Source organism: Syngnathus scovelli, chromosome 9 (genome assembly GCF_024217435.2).
Source record: "Syngnathus scovelli strain Florida chromosome 9, RoL_Ssco_1.2, whole genome shotgun sequence".
Taxonomy (NCBI): Eukaryota; Metazoa; Chordata; class Actinopteri; order Syngnathiformes; family Syngnathidae; genus Syngnathus; species Syngnathus scovelli.
This window is the reverse complement of record NC_090855.1, coordinates 10,059,508-10,079,393: the sequence shown is the minus strand read 5'-3', so window position 1 is coordinate 10,079,393 and position 19,886 is coordinate 10,059,508. Positions and strand designations below refer to the sequence as shown.

The 19,886-nt window shown below is 38.9% G+C and overlaps 1 protein-coding gene across 2 annotated transcripts in view; it reads right to left on the bottom strand.

The window, feature by feature from the left end:
• LOC125975325 (zinc finger protein 516) overlaps window positions 1-17,413 on the bottom strand; it is a 36,249-nt gene extending 18,836 nt beyond the window's left edge. For both annotated transcript variants that reach the window (XM_049730695.2, XM_049730693.2), the window contains exon 1: window positions 17,131-17,413. The gene's annotated coding sequence lies outside the window, so the exon portion shown is untranslated. The remainder of the gene's footprint in view (window positions 1-17,130) is intronic.
• Between the last annotated feature and the right edge of the window lie 2,473 nt (window positions 17,414-19,886).

Below are 19,886 nucleotides of genomic sequence, written 5' to 3'. Positions count from 1 at the left end.
TACTTACAAACCTACAAAGTAGAATAAATGAGTCAGAGGTAGATTAAAAGTTTGATGTATGTATTATAGCCATTCATCCATATCCATCCATCCATTATCTGTACCATGTATCTGTAATTAATAATGTAATATATTATATATTATAATATAGTATACAATATATTAATTAATATAATATAATATAACATTATATATATATATATATACGTATATATATATATAATATAACATTATATATGACATATGTATATAATATATATATAATCTGAGATTCCTTAGCAACCAAAGAGACTTTTGATTTGAATCTGGGGACAAATAGACACAGTAAAAAAAAAAAAAAAAAAAAATCAAGAGTGAACCTTCTGTTTGAATGCTGACAAACACACACCCGCACACAAGCAATTCAACTGTGTAAGGAGCAAAACAGAGGGCCTTTTAAATTTGCCCACACATCTTTTGGAAACCACAGTGTTCCATACAAGGCAGCATTGCAAGTTTAACCGTTTGTACAGAGGGTTACTCACAAACTCATACAGACACTACTTTGCAGAGGACAACATACAGTGAGGGCTTTGCAGAGAAAAAAAAATCTTGCCAGCCTCCGCACAGTTGATCATGAAGTGGAGACACTAGCTGCTCAGAGTGGGACAAAGAAAGTGGCACTATGCCTAAAATGCAGTGACACACATGCATAGTGTGTATTCTCAGACCAATCAATAATCCATTATGAACAAACTGCTCTTCATCCCCTGCCCAATCCCTGCTTTAAACTCCCAGACAAGGGGTTCTGCTGTAGCAAGTATGAGTGAGAGGAATGGAGCTCAGCTGGATGTATGCATACAGCACACACATGCGCACACACACACGCAAACACACACACACTGCCCATTCAAAACACACGCACACACACACAAAAGACTGATGGTTTCCAGGTCAGCTGTAATGAAAAAACGATTTTTTTAAGGGGAAAAAAAATGTTATATTATGCGCCTGAAAAGTTTTGTCTGCAGGTGAAAGCGGAATTTATCTTTACTTTAGAAATGTAATATAAATATAAAAGGAATGGTCTGTATTAATGTCACTGACTGCTATTAAATGTCTTGGAAAAAAAAGGTATTTTAATAAAGTCTGTGGATGAGGCATAGAATATATTGCCATGTGAGCAGCTTAATGTTGATTTTAAGGTTGGTAGTTCATTTGGTTTCTGCTTTTTATTCATTGTGAGTCAAATTTAGAGTACCAGCTATTGGGTAGGTGATGTAAAATAAAGGGATTATTTAAAAAAAAAAAATATGAAGATATCAAAGTTTAGTTTACGTAACAGTGATGGTATATGTAAAGGAATGCCAATGTAGTTAGTTCTACTTGTTGCTTTGCAAGTATCGCGACTGATGTCATTTATATTTAAATAAAAATTAAATATACCAAATCATAAATTGAATGAGTCTGTTATGTAGTAGTTTGTGCCTCAAAATTGTGATTACTTCTGATTTTCCACAATTTAGTTGTCTTATGTCCCGGACTGTCACAGCAGGTCATGCTCATAAGCAGGAAGAGCACTGGGAGGGGGTGTGGGGGGGGGGGGGGGCAGCATTGTTGGGCTCCTCAGTTCCCATACTATCCCTGGTTCTATCAGTAAACCCCCCAAGCATTAAACTAAACCAGGACAATGGGGGGGGGGGGGCCGCCTGTGTTCGTCCCTTCTCAACGCCCACCCCAACCTATTTGCGTGAGAAGGGCCATTAGATAAAGAATCCACTGGGTCTGTGTGTATGCATCTGCAGGAAGTAGCAGGTGTTTAGGTCAATACTGTCATTTTACATTTTGGTGACCGCTCCATGCTAGAGGGATTACTGAATAGTCCACAAGGGAAAAGGATGGTCAGTCTCAGGTCATTTTGTAAGTCATACAAATGTGACGTGTAGTTTTCTGTTGGCTAAATGTTATTCACATTTATTGATAATCACCTGCAAATCAAACTCGAGTATCAAAATAAGAGAATCAGAATGCAAAACATGTAAATAATTATCTACGCTTATACAATGTCCGTGCAATCTAGTAATCACAACAAAATGCCGTATTTTTCCACTCTGTTGTTTGATAGTGTACGTGTTAGTGTACTTTATATATTCGTATGTGTGTGTGTGTATCAATGTTGAGTATGCATGCTTCCCTCCCCCTCTGTCTCAAACTCTGGCTGTTTTTCTCACACTACTCGTTAACCCCTGGGTTCTCCAGTCTGTAGAACCCCCACCATCATCATGTCCCCCTGCAGCACAGCAGCATTCTTCTTAACCCCCCGCCTCTCTCTCTTTCTCTCTCTCTCTCACACACACACACACACACACACACAAACACAAACACACACGCACACTTAACTTTATTTCCATAACTAGATCCACTTGATTGTTTAAGAAAATGGCATGTTCTTTACAGTATATGTACTTCATCATCAACAATATTTACTTTTCAGGATAGTATTAGGACAGGAAAGGAGTAAACATGAGCACTGCCTCAAGCTGTATATTCCAAACGTGTGTCGTCCATTTCTCTAGCTCAAGATACAGCATAGCGCACCATAGTACCTCATATAATTGCTGGTTTACAAAGTAACTAACTGTACATGTTCTGTCATGCGAAAAAACACAAATTGTGTGTCCAAGAAAGTCTTATAAGGGCATGGTGTATATTGTAGAGTTTTCTAAAAGCAAACTATAAATTGAAACCTGATCAGAAATAAATCAAACTTCTGTGTGGAATACTGGATGAGTGACACTGGGAAGCTACAAATGCACCTTGCAAAGCTGAACATCAGAAAAGATTTGTTTTGTATTTACTTTATAACTAATGCAGTTCTTTTTTAGTCTAGTATACCTCACTTGAAATTGTGTGTCTGATACAACAAAACCACAGGGGTCGGGTTGTTTGTGACATTCACGGGTAAAATATATCCGCCCACAAATTGTCATTGTGTTTTTTTCAACGTCTTTTTTTATTCATTTGAGTATGTCATTTGGCATTGACATAAAACTATACTCTATTATTATATTTAATTACTTTCAATTATGTGTACCACTTTCAAATGTTTAGTCATTACAGGGGATTTAATTGTACACGTGGGTGTAGCCAGTGACAGCCTTCAGGCATGCTAAAGAATTCACTGTTCTCCTTGAATTGTTCAGTCTAACTCAGCATGTGACTAAACCCACCCACAGTGGAAAGCGTTCTCTTGATATGTTACTTACTCTGGGTGTTAGTACTTCAAATGTAAGTGTATTGTTTTACCTGATCATGTTTTTTTTTTGACTAGTCTGTTACCCCAAATAACCAGTGGGCGGTCTGCAGTTCTTTCGGCATTGCCAAATTTTGTTATTTTTCTGACAAACTCAGAAACAACTCATGTTGACATTATACAAATGCTCCAGTTTAACTGCAGGGACTTTTCAACTTATTTCCGGTGGCTCTGATGTTGAAATGATATTGGGCGCAACTTCCTGTGATGACTTAAACCAATGGGAGAATCTAGGCAGGCAGTAAAGTGCAAAAGTGCACACAAGAGAACATTGCCCTAAATGATATTCACACTTTCCAAATGCAAAAGGACCTTGTTAATTTCATGATGAGGACATACTGTAAATTAAAGACTAAAATTTCATGTTCTGTACATTAGCACATACGGTGCAAAACATTCAGAAATCCACCACGACAAGTAAACATGATGATAACAGTATCACTAATGTCTGAAGTGTTTTCATCAAAACATTTGCAAAATAAATACTGTGGTTAAACACATGTTGTTAAAAAAAATCTGCAAACGAATGCTAAAATATCTGTGGAAATTGATAGAATACTTCAGTGCTTGATTTCAATCTAAATTGAAATTCCTCTTGATGTTTTTCCTCAATGTCAGAATGTAAGCTCCTCTTAGAACTCTCAGCAGAGAAGACTCTGCTGTCCTCCATCCATCTGCAGCCCCAAACAACCTCTGCAAGACCTAAATCAGTCTCTGTGAAGTGTAATTAAACTGGTGACCTCAACACTACCCACCAGTCTTTCACACTGATGTAACCATTTTATTTTACTCGTCATTGCGCCAAGAAAGCCCGGCCATCAGAGAAGCGAGGATTTTACTCACGTGTACAATACATAGGCACATCCGTCCTTTACAACATCAGAAAACAGTTTCAATGCCGGGAGCTGCGCAAAGTGTCTTTTAGTGGGAGACTGTTCCCTCTGATATTCCTGTTTTCAAGATAATCAAATTGGAGTGGGGCTATTCTGACCATTCAGTTTGGAAGGAAAAGAAGATAATATCCAAAAACACACTCGGCAGATTCATACCACACAAACACGTCTACACTAACAATGATAGTTTTGCACAGAAATCTATAGAAAATGTGTGGCCTCAAACAGAAAACAACATTGTTTGGTATCTCACCCATTGCTGTCTCATTCAATCATGTCAAAAATTGTGATGTTAATGTACAATGTATCTTCTGTTGGATAATCATAATCCATCCATCCATTTTCTGTACCACAACTGATGACCTTGAGGCAGAGGCGAGGCAAACCAAATGTTATTGTTTCTTTACTTGCCGGGAGTCATTCTCTCGTGAAACTCACATCACAAAAATAATAAAGTAAATGACATGGACTAAAAACAAAAAAAAATAATGGGATGGATCAAGCAGAAAAGTGTAATTTGCAGTGATTGTTTCGATGATTTTGACTTCGAAGATCAAATGTAAGTGGACAGTGGTGAGGGATGCTGTCAAGCTGAAAGAGGAACTCTATTGGGCTTATTTGGAACGTAGGACTCCGGAGGCAGCTGAAGGGTAATGACTGGCCAAGCGGAATGCAACCTTGCCAGTCATTGAGGCAAAAACTCAAACTTAGGAGGAGTTTTAGGAGTCCAAGGTGAGCAACTTCCAAAAAGTCTTAAATTCTAATTCTTCTTCAATTGTCTCATGAGGGGGAAGCCTCAACAACAACAATTAGTTGGCATGGGGCATTGCTGACCTTATGTTGTAAATTGATAGAAAGGAATGTCTCCACATGAGGAAGCAGAGACTTCTCGAGGGTTGAGGTCACTGATAAGGTTAACAAGCTCCTCCATGGCAAGGTCCCGGGGGTGAATTATATGCCCTCAAAGATCCTAAAGGGCCTGGATGTTGTGGGTCTGTGCTGGTTGACACACTTCCACAACATGGACATCAGAGCTCGTGCCTCTGGATGAGCGGACTAGAGTGATGGTTGCCCGGAGGTTGTGTTCTAATGACTGGGGTATCACACTCCTCACCCACCTTCGTAAGGTCTTTTCAGACGTGTTGGGGAGGAGTTGAATATCATTTTCAGCAGTGTGGTTTTCGATCTGGCCATGGAACAGTGGACCAGTTCTGCACACTCAACAGGGTACTGGAGGTTGCCTGGAGGCTCACTCTACTACTCTACAAGTGCTATGTGGACTTAGACGGCATTCAATCGTGTACCCTGTACTCTTGTGCAGAGTGGTCTGGGAGCAGAGGGTATTGGACGCAATAATTACGGGCCGTTCGATCCCCATGACCGGTTTCAGTTTAGTCTGCATATCGAGTAGTAACTTGGATTTGATTCCTGTGAGGGTTGGACTCTGCCAAGGCTCCCCTTTTTCACAAGGAGTTCAAGTATCTTGGGGTCTTGTTCTTGAGTGAGGGGGTAATGGGGCGTAAGTTCGACAGACGAATCGGTACAGCGTCTGCAGTGACAGGCTCTGTATCAGTCTGTCATAGAAGGAGCTAAGCCGGAAGGCGACACTCTTGATTTACTGGTCACGCTACATTTTGACCCTCACCTATGATCATGAGCTGCAGGTGATGACTGAAAGAATAAGATGCCGCATACAAGCAACCGAAATGAATTTCGTCTGGGCTCTTCCTTAGAAATAAGGTGAGGCACTCGGTCACCCAGGAGGGAGATGAGATGGCTTGGGCATCTTGTTAGGACTACACCATGACGCCTCCAGAGGTGGTGGTTTGTAGGTGTTCAGGGCATGTCCCACTGGGGGGAGGCCCAGAGGACGATCCAGGACAGGCTCGATAGACTATTCTCCAGAACAGATGAAAAGAGGAAAGGCAGCAAAGGTAAGATAAGTGTTAAGTTGTGATGTAAATTCAGGGCAGGAGATAGAGTGCTAGAGGAAAAGCTGATGGAGTGCGATCAAGGGGGACAGATAATGTAGCAACAAGGACAGAGAGGCTGTTGTATCTTGAATATTTTAGAGTAAAATTATTAAATAACATGATTAATAAAATGATTAAATAACTTTTGTCAAGCTGTTTATGTTTTTTATTTTTGCTCGGGAAAATAAAACTAGCGATTTCTTTAAAAAAAAAAAAAAAAAGATCACGATATAGTTTCGTCATCCAACACACAAGATTCAACTAATCAAGATTGTTATACGACTTCTTTAGAGCTTGGTGATGAGATGATCATTTGAATCAATTGTGTTGAAAGAGGGAAAGAAACAAACAGAACAGCTCTCCTCGAGGACCATAGGGTTCTCCCACTATACAGCACTTGTTCATTGGCTGCAAAAAAATTCTCTATTCACACTACACACTGCTTCTTCACCCACCACAGTCATGATGACATTGCGCACCATGAAGCACCAGCTCGGAGTTGCGACGTCAGCCATACATCGTTGAATGGGGGGATGCAGGGACCATTGTCTCTGCCATTGGTCAGTTTACTGCTGCTGAGTAAGTCTAAAAAAGCTTAACACCACTGAATGTCTGCAAGTTATGACCAATGGTCACCAAAATCAATTCTTATCTTAGAATAGGCAATTTCACATGGTCTTGTCTCGGTGTCGGAAAGGGCTGACTCTGAATTTTTTATTAAGGCTGGGCCAGTACGTACAACTGTGATCAGTGAGAAACGTGAACAGTAAGAAACAGAGAAAGCAGCTGCTGCGCTAGCTTCCCAGTGTTGCCTGGAGTGCCACGCCCCCCTGCACACAGTTGCAGTCTAGGAAGAGCAGCGCCGTGGAAAAATAATTTAAAAAATGTTGACAAACTTGTCAGTAATTAAGTTTCATTTCCAAAACCAGATGGATATAATTTGCCAAGTGAAATGTAAGCAAAAACCCTCTGCAGCATGCAAATTCTGTGGTTCACTGTTGCTGAAACTGCTGGCTCATCTAAGACTAAAGACAGATAAAGTAACCGTTAAATTAACCACACGGGCAGTTAAAATCGAAATACACCATTCTAAGACAATGAGCAAACATAAGCTCTTTGTACCAGCAATTTTTTGCAACATTCAGAGCTAACAGCGAATTTAATATCATAGCCAAGTTAATTTGCATAGCATTGTCAAACGCTAACAAACACAAAAGCAAACAATGAACACGTCAAGTATTTGTCAAGCCCCAGGGCGTTGCTTGGGAGGTTCCCATGCAATGGAAACGTTATCCATTATACCAGTAAATGTGATGAGCTTTAGACACAACCAACCGGACATGTTTCTTGTCTACAGAAAGTTGTTTTAATTTTCTTTCTTCTCTCTCCCTCTCTGTGTGGCTCTCTCTGTCTCTCTCTCTCTCTCTCTCCTCCTCCTCCTCCTACTACTACTACTTTAATTACTTTACTTTAATTGTTGGAAAATTCCATTTGTGAAAGAAAATTAACATGACATTGCTACAATATTACCAAGACAAACAAACTCAGCACTGAACTTAAGATCGTTTTGTTGTTAGGAAAGGAAGAAGAAAAATAATACATTTTAATCATTTAGATGTGATAATAGACAAAAATTATGGGGAAATATAAGAAAATATTGATGGAAAAAAGTGATGGTCATAACAAACAGGCCTTGCCTAAGGCATTCGCTCCCCAGCGATCATCCTCACATCTGGTTTGGGAACAGCTAGGGCATTGAGGCCAAGGGGATAGCTGAAGAGAGGGTGTGCTGGGGAATTCTTTTTCTTTTTTTTCTTAAAGATTTAGGAGCCAGTGGAGAAGGTGGTGATGATGGTGGATGTGGGCTTGTGTGTATTGCAGTGGAGGCGAGGTGGGAGGGGGTTCTACTAAAAGGCTCCCTGTCTTTTGTCTCTTCTTTCCTGTGTAGTTGACTGCAAGGCCTCCAAGCTACAGACAGGCAGACAGCTGGGAGCTGAGGTGAGTAGCAAAAAGCAGCCCCCAAAACACAATCCGGGGGCTAAACTACAAACTACTATCTTAGAGTATGGCAGGAAACAACATCAGATACAACAGCCAGCTGCTTATCTTTGTACATGCTTGATTTGATGGGAAAATGAAGCTTCAAATATTCTTCATTTCTTCAACTAATTGTACTTTTGGACTACTCAGTTGGTTAAAAGAAGTGGCGAGTCAGTGTGCTTTCGGACAATCAAAACCTACATCTGGTTCATGAAAAAAAATTGAAGCTTCATTTTGTCATCACTACAAAATTGTACATCAAGGGCTGTTACCTACATTACTCTGTTCTTAGACATTAAAGACTCACGTGTAAAAAAGACAAATCTGCTTATTCAGATTTGTTTAAAATATAAAACAATTCATAATACCCTGCAACACCAAAACACAAGTGGTCAAAAAATGGATTTAAGAGAGCAATGATAAGACACAGGTTAAAAGTCTACCTTGAGTATAAACTATTTTTGGCACGTGTATTGTCTTATTCATACAATTAAACAGTCAAGCAGCTCTAAATTATTCGATAGTCGGCAGTATCTGTTTTTTTTTTTTTTTTTTCCCCATACAATGGAATGGCTGGATGAGGTCCAGTTTTCGTTAACATGCTCTCCCATATACAGATGCAATCATGCATTCACACATTCACTAAAAAGCATGGCAAGGTTAGCCTGACATCGAGGGCTAACGATTAGTTCTTCTGTGAGCTGAATGATTAGCTGCACTAGCCTGGAGACATTTCCAGCTTGTTTCCCTAAGTTAGTCAGACAGGCAAAATCATTGGCCTTCAATCTGCACTGCAGCCACCTTCTTACTCACCCAAAAAAAAAAAGCCACCTTCTTACTCACCCAAAAAAAAAAAAAAGACAGTTAACTGAAGGATTTGGGGAAGAGAGAGTGCGTGTGTGTTTTCTGTTGATTCAAAGTGATTTTTGTATTTAAGTAATGATTACATTATAGTAGTACATGTAGTTGTTGTCGAAGTTTGTGAGCATGCAGCACACATATACTATATATATATATATATGAATAGGTACTGCCAAGACATTCTTTAAATATAATACAATAATAATATCTCGTTTGGAAAACTTCCCAACAAGGTCTTGAACACATACTGTAAAGCACACTCTGGCTTGTGTCCTCAAATAATATAGTTGGGTTTTCATTTTGTAGTGACTACTTTTAGTCAGGTTGTAGCTAGAAGGGAAGCATGATGCATATTGTTCCCTTAAATTGTCCAAACTATGGTCCGGGGGCCATTTGCGGCCCCCCATCCATTTTTCAGTAAAAGGCTAGTTTAAAAAAAGTCTAGAGGTGGGCAGAGCAAGAAAGGAGGGTGTAAAAACATAGATGCCAATACTACTACTAATAAATTGATAGATATAGACTAATAGACTAATAGATAGATATATTGTAGTTTTACAAGATATACAAGGAAAAAACTATTTACAACAAAAATAATTATAAAAATTAAGTTAATAAAAATGATTCCTTCCACTCTTCTCTGTAGCAAGGTCTGATTTATGAACATTGATAATTATCAAGTAACGGTTTTAAAGATGATATGCTTGCAACAATTTTCTGGTGTTGTGGTTCTGAATGTTGAGATAGGATTTAGTCGCATACAGGCCTGAGACCACACCATAATCTTGAAAATCTAAACTATTTGTCTTATACGCTATAACAGAAAATTGTTACGTAGCTGTTTAAAAAAAAAGAGAAAACATAAACAATAAACAATACATTTATTGCCCTCAGCGTGTTTAATTAATAAATTTTAAAAAAAATTCTGTATGCGGCCACGGTTTGGAGACCACGTTTGTACACTATATTGTCCACAATTAGTAAAGTGTCCGCCCTGAGACTGGAAGGTTGTGGGTTCAAACCCCGGCCGGGTCATACCAAAGACTATAAAAATGGGACCCATTGCCTCCCTGCTTGGCACTCAGCATTAAGGGTTGGAATTGGGGGGTTAGATCACCAAATGATTCCCGAGCGCGGCACCGCTGCTGCTCACTGCTCCCCTCTCCCCCAGGGGATGGATCAAAATCACATGGGGATGGGTTAAATGCAGAGGACAAATTTCACCACACCCAGATGTGTGTGTGACGATGATCATTGGGACTTTAATTGTTGGTCCAGTAGTTATTAATTAACAAGCCTGAAAACCACATCGCTTTGAACAATTTTCCTTCTCATGCTATATGTATTCTTACGATGCTCAACAGTTTCCAAATTGAATAGTTGAAACGATTGCCAAATTGAATCAGGTTGTCTTGTGAGTTATAAATTAGCTGGGATAGGCTTCAGCACACCTGCAACCATAGTGAAGATACCCAGCTCAGGAAATGGATACATGGATGGAAGGACAGATGGCTGGATGTTCAAAGACACAACATACTTAGCAGCTGGACGAGAGCATCAGTGTCTATGTGTGCATGTGTGTGTGTTATTCAAGAGCAATGTCATAACTGTCTCTTTAGACTTTTTCTAAGTTACAGTATTTCTACTTCCTCTGTTGGCCAACATTGTCATCATCTGAACTGTATGCATCTATGAAGTTTATCGTAAACAGTGAGGCATAAAAGCAATGCAAACTCTCTAAAACTGCTATGAAATGGGCAGTGATAACTTCACAAATATTTAATGCATATTTATCTCATACAATATGCTATTTATAAACTAAAAACAATATAGGGGAACCCTTGTTTGTTTATATACACTATAGACAATTATTGGCTGTTTAAAACATGTGGAGCGTGTTTATCAACTGCAACAAAGCAGCAGATGCTCACAAGAGGGAAGCTCTCTGCTTAAGAATCTGTTCCTCCAACCCCCACTCACCCTTAATGCCCTCCAGGCTGCTGTGTGTTTGGATTAAGTTTAGGTCCCATGTCACATCCCAAAGAAGACCCACTGTCACTCCTTCTAAATATATGGACTCATTCGCCCCCACTTATAAAATATATAATGGCAAAATATGTCATTTATCTGTCTGACCACAGGTTTTAAAGATATAAAGTGATTATAACTTTAATGTTGATTTAGTGGCCATAATTTTGAATATAATAAATTTGATAAAGGAAGAATATACTTACTAACCGATTTTACCGAAAACATTGTGTGAGCTAGTTTTAATGGAAATACATGCATACATACTTGCGAACATACTTGCGTTCAGATTTATTTTCTTAAGGTAACCCAATACAGGATTTAAATAATATAGTAATTCTAATGAGTGAATCAGTCCATCTCTCCCTGCCTCCCTCTCTCTCTCTCTCTCTCTCTCTCTCTCTCTCTCTCACTCTCCCTCCCTCCCTCTCCCTCTCCCTCTCTCTCTCTCTCTCTCTCTCTCTCTCTCTCTCTCATTCAATCCCTGATCACAGCCTCGTGGTTCTCGCCCAGCTAAGTTTATTTCTCTTCTTTAATCCTGCAGCAATCACCACCAACAATGGTCATAGATGCAGGCAGAACTATGATCTCTACGTTAACTAAAACTGATTAGTACACTTAATTGATCCTTAACATTCAAATGGTTGCGCTGTGGTCACATTTGCTATTTTACTGGATGTTTACGAACGCATATGCAGACTGGATAATACTCAAAGCTTGATGGCTTAATTTGGCATGTAAGATTGTTCTCTTTTTAAAATGTCATTTTATACGACCCAGCAAGAAAAGGTATTAGTCTTCACAGAGCTTTAAATCTGATTGCAACACAATGAAAGCTCATCTTTTGTAGCAGTCCGAACACTAATAAATGGGGTTTATACTTGGCAATTATCAAAAGATTATTAGCCGCTCATTAAGATACAGCTTCTGTTTGATAAGGGTCTCTGCCACTGCAAGTTAAAGACTTGGACAGTGCTATGTAACCTTAATCATAGCCATTATCATAGGAGTGGAAATAGTGCGCGAGCCGGGCAAGTTATTCTAGTGCGGTTATTTGTAGAGTGGAGAAGTATTCAAAAAGCAAATATGTCAAATTCACACCCACGCGAAGGTACAGATGACTGTGGAAAACATCAGCATGTCAAATGAGCATTACTCACATTAAACACCTCGGTCATCAGACACACCGATAAAAGTATCACCATTAAGTAATCTAATAGCAAATTGCTGCGACATATGTTGCATCATTATTTTGCACTGGTTGAAACTAAAATTGGATCAATGGAGTTATCAACAGTAATAGGCCAGATTCATTGATTTTATTCTTGGTAATTAATGCTCTGCTCGTACTCAATAAAAATCAACAATGAGTGGTTTTGTCAAAATCATGCATACATATGCTATTTTTTTTGCCCTCAACCATTTAACGGTCACACGTTGACTAAAACCACACTTTTAGAATGTGGCCCTATATTGTGATGCTGTGGTTCATTGTTTTGCATGCAATTAATAAGGTTACACAACTGGAATGTGCATAACGCTGATAGGATAATGGAGCCTTTTAAACAAAGGACAGAAATATAATTGCCAAAACACATTTGGTAATGAATAAAGAACACTGCTATAATTTTTTTCCTTGTTTTATTGAGTCATCTCTGTGAACCAATAGTAATTGCATCAAAAACTGGTTCCTTCCCTTTAAAATAAAACAAACAAAAAATAGTATGCCGTAGAAACCTCTCCAGTTGCATTATTATTGTGACTTCTTAGAGGATACTACAACCCTGAACTACAATTAGGTTCACCCAAATCCATTGATTACAACCTTAGATCTCTAATCTGTTTCGTAATTAGACACTTTCAAAAAAAGCAACATTGTTTTCTATATGCATTGTTCTATCTGTATAGGAAATGCTATTATTCTCTCACATGTAGCTGTTTTTGTTAACCATCAACCCCTTTGGGAAGTCTCCTGTTATACGTACCTTCTAAAGCCTACATTAATTTCCCCAGATAATTGTTATAATTCAAAGAAACAATGCTGGGAATATGAACAGGCAGTATGACTAAATTGAGCCAACTCATTGGTTCATATCAGTGGATTCCTTGCCCAACTATTTAAGATAATTCCAGACTTTTGGCCGCACTGACTAAACAATAGTAGTATTATCAACAGTTGAGACCAACACAACACATTCCTCTCTCCCCTCCCTGCCAGCAAGGGTGAAGATTAAAATGTGCTTGTGCCTGAATCCCCACAGTGGCACCTCCCCTGCCACCCAACAACTCCAAACCCTCTGCTATAATAAGCCTCTGATCACTACATTAATGTCTTGGACTCTAATTTAGACAGCAAAGTGGCTTTACAGTGAATAACTTTGACTGCATTGATCCTTATGAGAAGAGGGGGATACAGATGTGACCCAAATAAAGAGATTAACTGTCCACCTGTTACTGCGGTATCCAAAATTTGCCAACTCGGAATGATGTAGTAAAACACTACAGTATACAGTACATATATCACAAGTTGAAAGATAGAAGATGCATAAAAATTTCATTCCATGAGATTAAGCAGTGTTTCCCACGGAGGGCTCTTTTATTATTTAATCCAGAGTCTTAGCGTTTCTAGGCTAACACAGTGAGATTGCCCTTTAAGAATGAAAAACCCCACCAAGCGGCAAAGGATCAATGCCATCACTGCAAAATAGACAGCGGACCTTGTATCAATACTGAGTTGAGAGTTGTGCAGTGTATTTTTTCCTAGCGTTAGTGATGATACTGAAGTGTCGCAAAGTGAATTTTAATTGAGAAAATGATCAATGGAGAAAATCAGAAGCAGGGCCAACCAGATAAAGGTTGTAGTTTTTTTTTGTTTTTGTTTTTTCAAATCCATTGATGTGTCAGTTCGAAACCACCCAACATTTACACATTGGTTTTGTGTATAAGTTAGATGAGAGATGCAAGCATTGTGTAAGATGATATTACACAATATTATTTGATTGTATTCTTCGAGTACATTCATTAACTATTTTTCACCTTTTTTCTGAACAACAAAGCATGGCAGTGTTGGCTGACAGGTTTATATTTCTGGCATCTTTTATTCCACTATATGGCCTAAATAAAAAATATACTATTATGTAAAGTATGTATACAAAATTATATATTTTATTCCATCACATTCATCATAATCTTAGTTACTCAATACTTCATAATAAAACATGAAGTAATTCTTTGTTGTTATAACAACGTTGTTATAACAACAAAAAAAGAGGACCACAAAGCAGAAAGCCAGTCCTGCCGTTACTGATGTGGTGGTGATACCTTAAAAAGGAGGTTGTGAAAATGAGACACAGGTAATCAGAAAGTCTTTAAAATTTGTACGACTACTCGCTTAAAAAAAGGAGCATTTTAGTTATCTTGAACGTAATAACACGACTTTTGATATTTAAGCACATTACTTAAGTTATATTCCACAAGGTCAAAAAATATTTTTCAGTTAAAACACCTATACTTTTATCAAGTATCACTTTTAGGTCCTTTATACAAGACTGCATACAAGTCGATGAAGTGGGTAGGGGGTTGCATGTGATTGGGTATGTGTGAGGAGTAAAATGCAATGGTTACCAGGCACAGGTTGTTGTTTTTTTGGGCAGGGGGATAATTATACTAATGTTACCATATACAGCTATTTTGATGTCTTGATCGGGTCAAGATCTTCAGAGGTAAATTACTGTGTCCTTACTGATGAAGGCAGGGGGTAGTAATGAGTAATGAAAACAGCAGTTTGTGCTGCCATTCAGCAAAGAGGCTGCTGCTGTGGAATGTGAGGCTTCATTCATTCACATGGGTTAAACATGCATTTCTACCATCACAAAGCCCTGCCTTGTCCTCATTGTTTCTTGACACATGAGTAAAACGCTTTCTTGCAAAATAATATATATTAACTTCTGTATGTAAGAAACTTTCCACAAAATAAATACAGAGACAAAATGTGTTTGTGTAAGTTTGTGAGTGGGTGGGGTGAGAGTATTAGGGGTAACTTTACAAAAATCAATTGGAAAACTTACAGTCATAACAGAGTTTAAAAGTTAATGATACGCATATGGGATGTGAAGCACATAAGCTACTAACAAAAGCCAAAGAGTTACATGGACAAACCAGAATATGACACGAATAGGGTTATTTGACCAATTAATCCTTCTGCCGATTAAATCTGCGGATTATAGCGCTTTTGAAGAATAATCAACATTGTCTTAAATTTGTCCAAATATTCGATTAGTCTCTCATAAAACAGTACATGCATACATTTGCCAAAGTTTTAATGCTTTTATTTGCATTTTTTTTGCAATTTTTTGTCCCTAAATTTCTCTGTCTAAAAAACAAACAAATACTGAAGGGCAATGTATTGTAAAACAGTCAAATGTCTTTAATTTATATATTTGTTGGAAGTGACAAAAAAATAAGTTAATATGTTCTGTACATATTCTTAAAATTAATAAGCCGATTAATCGGTAATTGGTTGTTTTTTTCATATATCAGACTCAGCCCTACTTAAAACATCAAATCAGAAAGAATTCAATACAAAAAGCTACAGTGGTATATAATCATTAGTCATTACTCAATTTGTAACTACAAAAGGCGAGTGGTGTTCTTTTCTTTTATTATACAGCGTGATCTTTAACTGGCAGCCCTTGGGCCAGATCCGGACTGTCCAATCCCGCCCCGTCAGACCATCCAATATATATAATAAATGTCAAATAATGTTTTTCCAAAATGGTATTTTTATTTCATTTTTATTTGCGGCTCAAGCCCCTAATCTGACTGTCCATGAAGATAGTTGGTGAATCCCACTTTACTGTCTCTCATCCGCACAATGCTTCACAACCACTGTTATGGAGACTCCTAGGAAAACCTCAATGCAGGAAGACACTGTTGTTGTTTTTTGTTGACATGTTCTCTCTTTTAACTGAATCACATGTAAGGATCTAAAATATTTCAATCTAGACCTTCTTCACATTTTCCATAAAGCTTTGGTGACTAACCATGACCACTGTCATGACTGTCATTGACTCAGTCACCTTGGCTACGATGAATCATAAATTACTGGTGTGTCGTGCGGCTGGTTTTTATGTGATTACACAGTGAGAGCAGCTGGCTGTCGATGGAAGAAAAAAAAAAATCAAATAGCGTGTGAGATGATTATATCTACAGTCTCCGTCCTCCTTTTCTCTCTTTCTCTTTCTCTTTCCAGTGAAGGAAATAAATAGGCCTACTTCTATCACATCAAGTGCAGATAAAGGAGATCACAAATAAACACAGACATGTAGGAGGTTGTTTGAATTGTTTGGCATACCAGAGCCGATTGTAAATAAATATCCTTAAACCTAAGATAAGTGACAGTATGCAGCTTTGGTTTTGAGTGCGTGCATATGTGTGCGTACGTGCGCACGCAAGTACGTGCGTGTGTCATAAAGACTACTATTCAAGAAAAAGTCCAGCAACATGAAAATTGGACACGCCTTGATTCTTGATCATTTCTGCTAGATAAATTGTAAAACAACCAGTGAGCCTGCTTTGGCATGCATGCACGCGCACAAGCACATCCGTGCGCACGCTCTCTCGCGCGCTCCCTTACTAACAATGTTTTACATAACTATTGTGATAAGTCTGCCCCCAGGGGAGGATGGCTGGATAAAGATTATGTTTAATCGTTAAATATCAGTTATTAAGACATTTGGATTTATTTTTAACTTGACCTAATGGGTCTGCTCTCTGTTAGTCGGTCCCAAAATATAGTAACTTAATCTTACCAATCTTGTACAGACGTCAAACGGATTGTTTGCTCTAGTCCGGAGGGGTTCCAGTTTTCTGCCGTTCAAGCATTCCTCAGAATGACCCTTTATCTGCATTATAGTAAATGCACTTTTCTTTCTCACTCTTAAGGGAAATGACTTGTTAAAAGGAGGCTTGCTCATCCATGCTACTCTAACGACAGCAAACACACCACATCAAAATAACAAATAAATGTCTGCATTCACTTCCTTACCAGTTGAAACACCGTTGAAGCCCCAACACGCACACACAAAAAGACCGGTGCACCGCTCCAAAAAAGCATAGGCTGTCAAGAGTCCGGATCCAGCCAAGGTAAAACAAGGATCGGAGTATTATGTGTCTTCTCTTGAAGGCATTGACAGTCCACTTTGCATAAATCGAGCAAAAATAATTAATATCTCTTGTGTATTCCCGTCTCCTTATGTTGTGGAAGAGTACAGGTTCCTCTCTCACTCTACTCTGTGTGTGTCTCTGGTCTCTGTCGTTTCACCGGTGCTGCCTTCACTGACACTGTGGAAAGTTTACTTTCTTTAAGAACAGTAGACGTACGTATGTGCAGCGCAAGTGTCGATGATTATCATGGTTGTTTTTTAGCTGTCTGCAATGAATTGCAAACTTAGCAATTAGACCGCAATTAGACCACAATTGGATCACAATGTGCTCGACATTACTTTAGGCAAGATTTGCGTTTCATCCGTTCTCTCTGTCCTCAGGATCACACCATGGGAGACTTGTACCATGACTGATATCCATGTTCTTGGCCATCCATGATCAATCTCCGTATGCATACAGCTGTCTAGCAGGTTTTTAGACAGTAAATTTGCAACTACACTTGGCCTTGGGATGAATCATTTGCCGTGCATGATCCGTTGTTAGTTAAATAGGGAATTTCGGAGTTTGGAGTTTGTCCATGAATGTATCACATGCGGCAGAAAGTCCTGAGCGAGACTTGACGCTATAATGGAGAACACCACAAAGTTTGTCCCCAAAGTAAGCAGTGGTGGACAATGACACAATAAAAGCTGTCAAGTAATTAGTTATGTTTATTTATAACATTAAACTTTCATATTAAGGAGAGGGCCACAAACTATTGTACCGCGGGCCGCAATTGGCTCGCGGGCTGTGAGTTTCAGATGGTTGTTCTATGTCTTACATTAGTGGGACGCTTCCTGTTTTTTAAAATGTCTTCTATAAACTGCACAATCGATGTTCCAACATCGTTAAAGTCTGCATCTGTCATAGAATGTGGACCCGCACAGTTATGATTAATATGAACTTGAATTTAACAGCTCTATTCATTTCAATTACCGTAATTTCTGGACTATAAGCCGCTACTTTTTGCTCAAGTTTTGAACCCTGCGGCTGGTCGTCCGGTGCGGTATATCTATGGATTTTTCGTGATTTCTATGATGACTTGAAGAGTTTTATACACTCGTAAAAACGATGTGGACCGCTGTTGTGGAAAACACAACTTATCTAACAACTAGTCTGTTTTTTACAGTATGTTCTCCTCTTGTTGCAGGTCTGATATACTTGGTATAACATTTCCAAGGGATCCTTGGTGATCCCTTGGAAATGTTTTGTAAGATAATCTACCAAAAATAACTAAAGTGAGGTGATTAATTAGGTCATGTTTCCCTCGAGCCTCATGAGAAACAGGCAGAAAATGGGTTAACTTTCTTGGAAGACTGGAATTTCTGGAGAAACAAGGAAGATAACTGTGACAAATGGGGAAACAGATTCATCTCATTGAGAAAAAACAAACAAACATCGCATTCCCACGCATTCAAACAGGTATTGTGTTCTCCAGTGTGTCTGTGCTATGGTCATAGGTAATAACTGCCACTCCACAATGTTAGGGGCATTCTGCACAAAGCCCTGTTGACTCAGCATTTATGCAATGAACGTTAGAGAGCAAGAGCTAGAAAAAGGGAGAGAGAGAGAGAGAGAGAGAGAGAGAGAGAGAGAGAGAGAGAGAGAGAGAGAGAGAGAGAGAGAGAGAGAGAGAGAGAGATTTCTAACTGCTGTTAGTGACTTTGCCAAAACACTTAAAAATGACCTTATTTTTACAATAAAATAGCTATTGTTTCAATGAGGATAACATTAAACCAATCATGCATACTCTATACATTTTTAAGGACTATTCTAGCTGCAAATGTCTGGTTTTTAATGCAATATCTACAGAAGTGTATAAGAGCCCATTTCCAACAACCATCCCACCAGTGTTCTAATATGGTCCATTGTGTTTGCTAACTATGTTAGAAGGCTAATGGATGATTAGAAAACCCTTGTGCCGTTATGTTAGTTTTCATGGAAAACACTAAACTGTCTAGGTGACCCCCCCCCCCAAAAAAAAAAATATATATATATATATATGTATACAAGTACACACCCACACACGAATACACGCATTTTACAATATTGGTCATCATTGTCCTATTGTTAATGATCAACAATGACTCCCAGAAGGAAACAACCACACATCACAGTCAATAGTCACCAGCTCTTTCTCTCTCCTTGCAGTGTGCTTCATGATTTAGATACTGTACTTCCTAACTCCTGAGCTCGCTCACTCTCTCTCTCATGCTTCCCAGTCTGTATGACTGTCAGGCACATTATACACCAAGGTGTCCTCTCTCTGGTTCCTTTGGAATCAATCAGCAAAAAAACTTCTCTGTCGTTAGCACGTGCCCTTTTATCTGCTGGTCGCTCGTAGGGTTTTAGGAAACATACACCAGTGACCCCTCACCTTTACAGAAGAAGGATAGAAGTTTGAAAATCCTCCCCAAGCATGCCACTGCAATGGAAGCACATTTTTAAAACGTATCCATGCATTTGCTCCTGATAGCGCACCAAGCTGATTTTGCATGCATTGCAGACACAAGCACATGGTCAGGGCAAATCTTTGGAAATCTCCCTGCGCAATCCAGCGTAACAATGTGCGCTGCCGCATTAACCCGCGGTAAAAGG